Source organism: Pistacia vera, unplaced genomic scaffold (genome assembly GCF_008641045.1).
Source record: "Pistacia vera cultivar Batoury unplaced genomic scaffold, PisVer_v2 Contig1290, whole genome shotgun sequence".
In the NCBI taxonomy this organism is placed as follows: domain Eukaryota; kingdom Viridiplantae; phylum Streptophyta; class Magnoliopsida; order Sapindales; family Anacardiaceae; genus Pistacia; species Pistacia vera.
In genome coordinates, this window is record NW_022195347.1 from 39,693 (window position 1) to 45,692 (window position 6,000).

The window sequence follows — 6,000 nt, forward strand, 5'->3', positions numbered from 1 at the left end:
AGACAAGCTCCGTAAGGGGCAGGAAAGAGAAGTGCGGCTGGAGATGAACGGGTTGATCTAACTCGGCAATTACAGAATACTCAAGCCGAGTGGGAGGCTAAAAGGGCCTCACTCCTTTGCAGGCTAGAGACCGTCTCTGTAGAGGCTGTTTTGAAAACTCTCTCGGAGCTTATGAAGGAGTACAAAGCAGAAAAACAGGGCAAATGGGACTGTACAAAGCGTTCCTAGTACAACGAGATCTTGGACCCGAGCCAGATGTCCGTGGGGATGAGATCGAGGCACCAGAAACTGATGCAGGCAGGTTGGCTGATGGACTGCCGAACACGACTAGTGATAAAGTGGCGCCGAGCGACCAGCAGACTGGGGATGTGTCCAGGCTGATTGGTTCGACCATTGAAGACATTTAGACTTGTTTGCCTTATACACTGAATTATGTTTTGTACTAAATTATGTTTTTTTTTGGTTTGAAGTGCCGAGCACACCTTTTTGGCTGTAAGTGTCGTGTACACTGAATTATGTTTAGTTTTGGCTCATTAGCTGTTTTATAGGAGTCTAGCTCCGCCTGTTTATTTTCTATCTTATGATGGTTGTTTGAGCTTTATTGCTGTCGAGTGCCCCGAAAGGTCGCTAGGGGTTTCTATGCCTTGACATCACTGTAGCTTAGCGAATCCACGACTCCTACACACTCATGAAACCTGAATAATATTTTTATTAATAACGAAATCTAAGTTAGAGAAAACAAAGAACGTTTAACGAAGATAGGGGGGAGTAGACAGACCCACTATGTCCCTCGTAGTGGATAAGAAAAAGGAGAAGGTGGGGCTAAGCTGACTGATTATCAAAAATGATAGATTTTCAGATGTGTGGCATTCTAACTGTTGGTGACGTTCTTGCCTTCCGTTGTTCGTAGTTGGTATGCCCCTTTGTCGACAACTTTGGTGATTATATAAGGTCCCTCCTAAATGGGACTGAGCTTGTCGGCTTCTAGCACCTTTGTGTTTTGGAAGACCCGACGTAAAACCTAATTGCCAACTTTGAAGATTCTTGCTTGGACATTCTTGTTATAGTGTTGGGCTACCTTCTGTTGGTATATGATGTTGCAGATTAATGCTTGGTCCCGTAAGTCGTCGGTGAGGTGGAGGTTGTGGCAAAGTTATTGCCTGTTGGCGTCTTCGTCTATCCACTGGAGCCGTCTTGATGGATTTGTTACTTTTGCTGGGATAACAGCTTCCGAGCCATAGGCCAATGAAAAAAGTGTTTCTCCTGTTGACGACCGCGCAGTGGTGCGATAAGACTATAGTATCCTAGGGAGCTCGTTTGCCCAAGCATCCTTTGTTTTTGTAGTCTCTTCTTCAATGTTTGGAGGATGGTTTTGTTTGAGGATTCGGCTTGCCCGTTCGCTTGGGGGTATCGAGGAATGGAGAAGCTTAACTCGATGTTCCATGTCTTGTAGAAGTCTTGAAAGCCTGAACTGATAAACTGGGAGTCGTTGTTAGTCACTATCTCCTTGGGTAGGCTGAACCGACAAATAACGTTCTTCCATATGAAGCTCTTAACTTCGCGATCTCTGATTTGGGCGAAGGCTTCCGCTTCTATCCATTTAGTGAAGTAATCAGTGACCGCAAGCATATACACTCTTTGGCCTGGAGCGGTTGGTAGTTTTCCGACGATATCCATTCCCCACTTCATGAATGGCCATGGTGTGAGTATAGAGGTGAGTCGCTTCGGAGGAAGATGTGAGACTTTGGAGAAGCGTTGGCAGCTATCGCACTTCTTGGTGTATTTGACTGCGTCGGCGCGTATAATGGGCTAGTAGTAGCTGGCTGTCAGTACTCTGTTGGCGAGACTCCGCCCCTCGGCATGGTTGCCACACTCGCCTTTGTGGAGCTCTGCGAGTATGTGTTTTGCTTCCTCGGGAGTGATGCACTTGAGATATGGTCCTGAGAACAATTTTTTGAGTAAGTGACCCTCATATATGGTGAACCGTGCCGCTTTAGCTCTAAGCTGCCTTGCTTCATTCTTATTTTTGGGGAGTTCATCGTTATCCAAGTAGTGCAGGATGGGTGTCATCCACGAGTTGTCTGGGCCGACTGGAGAGACTTCGATCAGGCTAGAGGCAATGGCTGATGCATGTAGGTGTACCAAGGGGATAGTTGTTAGGTGCTGGGTCTTCAAGGCCGAGCCAAGATTTTCAAGGGCATCTGCATGGGAGTTTTCGGTTCTCGAGAGCTAGGTGATTGTGATCTCTTCGAATGATAATTGGAGTTCTTTAGCCAAGTTTAGATACGAAGTCATCTTGGCGTCCCGTGCTTGATAGGAGCCTTGGATTTGATTCACCACTAGCTGTGATTCAGATTTCACTTCTATCTTTTTGATCCCCATTCCTTTGGCAAGTGAGAGCCCAATAATCAGTGCTTCGTATTCAGCCTCGTTGTTGGTTGCTTTGAAGTCGCACCGTATGACTTGTTGCAAAGTATCCCCTTTTGGGGAGATGAGCAGCAGTCGAAGTCCGCTGCCATTGATATTTCTTGAGCCATCCACATATAGAGTCCACTTGGTAGATGCATGATCTGTCAGACATAGGAGCTCTTTCTCCGCCTGAACAGAGGTGTCAAGTGTCAAGTCGGTAATGAAGTCAACTAGTACTTGAGATTTGATCGCGGTGGGGGGTTGGAAAGAGATATCGAACTCGCTTAGTTTTACTGCCCATTGGATGAGCCGACCTGAGAAATCCGACTTGTGGAGTACCTTTTTTAGGGGGTAAGAGGTCAGGACTATGATTAGGTGGTATTGGAAGTACAGTCGCAGCTTCTATGCAGCTGTGATCAGGGCAAGTACCAGTTTCTCAAGTTGGTTATACCGAGTCTCGGCATCGATCAAGGATTGTTAGTATAGTAGATTGTCAGTTGCTTTCTTTCTTCCTCTAGGATCAGCACGACGAATGTGGAAAATTTAGATACCGCTAGGCAATGTTCTGAAACCCAGATCGGACCGGGCTGTCGAACTAGTCCAACTGGGTTTCGCTAGAATTTCTGGTTTAAAAAGAGTAAAAACCCGAGATTTTGCATTAGACTGTTTCAAACTGTTGTTGGACTGTCTTACTGTAGCAAACCAACAGTCCAACCGGTATAACAAACAAATTCGGTCCACGTCCAATCCGGTCCATTGATTGAAAATGTGAAAAAATTAAAAAAGTAAAAAACCATAAAGTCAAACCCCCAAATTTTTTAATCCATTTCTATTTGCTTTTGCGGATTAGCTGTCTACTACTTTGCTAATTTGAAATTTACTTTTTCTTTTTGGTTTGCCATTCGCGATCTCTAGTCCAGTCCTCCTCCTCCATTCGCGATCTCAGATCTCCTTCAGCCTTCAGCTTCAGCCTTCAAGTCTTCACCCTTCAAGTCTTCAACCTCTTCAATCATCGCGATCTCCCCCTCTTCATTCAACCTCTTCAGGCTCTAGTCCAGTCCTCCTCCATTCGCGATCTCCTTCAAGCTTCAGCTTCAGCCTTCAAGTCTTCAACCTCTTCAATCATCGCTGGTTCGCTACTTTGCTTCTTCCTTGCCATGGCTGGTTTGCTACACTACAGTTTTGTCACTCGTCAGTCTTGACTTCAAGTCTTCAACTTCAGTAGTTCAGTTCAGAGTCTTCATTCTACAACTTCAAGTCTTCAACGATTCAACCTCTTCAATCATCATCGTCACCATCTAAAAGCATGCTTCTTGCTTGCTGTTGTTGGTCTGGCAAATTAGTCAGTCATTGCTTCAACTTCAGTTCAGATTTCAACCTTCACATCTGCCGCTATCTATCGTCATCTGCGAGCTGCCGTTTGTCGTCGACCAAGTAACAAACTACTGTAAGAGACTAAGAGTCATCCTATCTTTCTCTGTCTTCTATTTCATATCATGATTCATGATATTGTATTATTGTGATGTGAAATTGTGAATCACTGGATCTGTTAATTTAAATTTTGAAACTCTTAAAACTGATTTCTTATTGTGAATCTGTCATTTGTCAATTGAATTTTTTAAACTCTAAAATGTAATTTCTCATGGGAAATTAGAAATTGATGGTGAAATTGTGAAAGTTGCACCGTGAAGCTTTATTACAGTAAAGAGTAATTGAAAGGGGGAGTTTATTCATGTTGTGATAATAACATGTATTTTCATATAGTTTATCTTGGCTTCACTACTGGAATTTGGCGAATAACAATAGCCAGCGGGTGTGCTTCTAGTTGCTAGGAATAGTTTGTAATTTTTATTAACTTTTATAAGACTTCGATGGTCTTAAAGACAACTTAAGATTAAAACAAGCAAGTTAGTTTTCAGTATGACAACACAGGTATTGATTGGGGTTATCATAATAGAGCTAAATTGGATGTTAGCAACTATTTTTGTGGAGAAATTTTATTATTGATTTTCATAGTTCATATTGGAAAAAAGGCTTGTTGCTTGGGAAAGTTTTAATCATGCACAGAATATAACAATCTTCATCTGTTATGGACTAATAATAAATATAAGCATCCAGGTTTTATTATTTCTAGCTTTTTGGTTTTTGGTTTTGACTTATCAATTTGCTTGGTTCTTCCATTTAGTAGCATGAAATGCTCTTGACTAAAAAACAAATTGATTTAAAGTTATATCTTATAAATTATAATGAATTGATTGTTGGTTGCCACTTGCCAGGGGAGAGAACGCCATCATCTTCTTCTGCACATAACTCATCAGCCGCGTCCATTTCCTCGCAATCTTTTCGAGGAAAGAACAATATAGCATGGGGACATGTTCTTGAGAGTGTTGATAAAGATGGAAAGAAAATATTATTTTGTCTTCATTGTGGCAAGGTTACTAGAGGTGGTAGTATTTTCCAAATGAAGCAACACCTAGCAGGAGTAAATGGGGATATTGGAAAGTGCCCAAAGGTTCCATTTGATGTTAAATTCAATATGAATGAATCACTAAAAGAAATAGGAGTAAAGAATAAGGAAAAAGAAGATTTCCGGAAGCATGCAACTCCTTTTAGTGCTAAAGTACATGAATTTGAGGGTGATAAGTTAGATGAAGAAAATGAAGAGGTTTTCCCATCACAAATGACCATGAATGAAGCTGGTAGTAATGGCAGTAAAAAACAATGTACGAGTAGTAAGAGAAAGAAATCTATGGGGGTTAGTAATTATTTTGCTCCACGAACTACTTCTGGGTCTCAGCCTTCAATTAGGAGTGTTTTGGCTGGAAAAGACGCGAAGTGGAGAGTAGACATGTTTGTTGCACGATTCTTTTATGATGCTTGTATCCCGATGAATGCTTTAAACTCAATTTATTTTCAGCCTATGTTGGATGTTGTAGGTGCAATTGGCCTTGGGTATAAACAACCTACTTACGATGCTATGCATGTGAATTTATTGAGAGATGCTAAAAAGGAAGTCCAATTACTTGTTGACAATTATAAGAGTATTTGGCAAGAGGTTGGATGTACATTAATGGCTGATGGTTGGACTGATACTTACCATAGGTCATTGATTAATTTTCTCGTATACTGTCCTAAAGGTGTTTGCTTTATAAAATCAATGGATGCTTCAGATGTTGTAAAGGATGCCTTTACATTATTCAAGTTGTTTGAGGAAATGGCTTTATGGGTTAGACCAAACAATATTGTCCATGTTGTCACGGATGGAGCAAATTTTAAAGTTGTTGGAAGAATGTTGTCTGAGAAGTATGAGAATATTACTTGGTCGCCCTGAGAATATTACTTGGTCGCCCTGTGCAGCACATTGCTTAAATTTAATTTTGAAATATATATCTGAGTTGGACCACATAGTGCATCTTGCAAAACGTGCTTCTGAAGTAACCAAGTTTGTGTATAATCTTACACTTTTGATAGCTTGGTTGAGGAAAAGAGAGGTAATAGCTTATAAACCTTTAACTCATGTTTTTGTCAATTTATTACATAATAAACATTTTGTAATAATTTACCAACATCTATTCTGTATGTATCACTTGA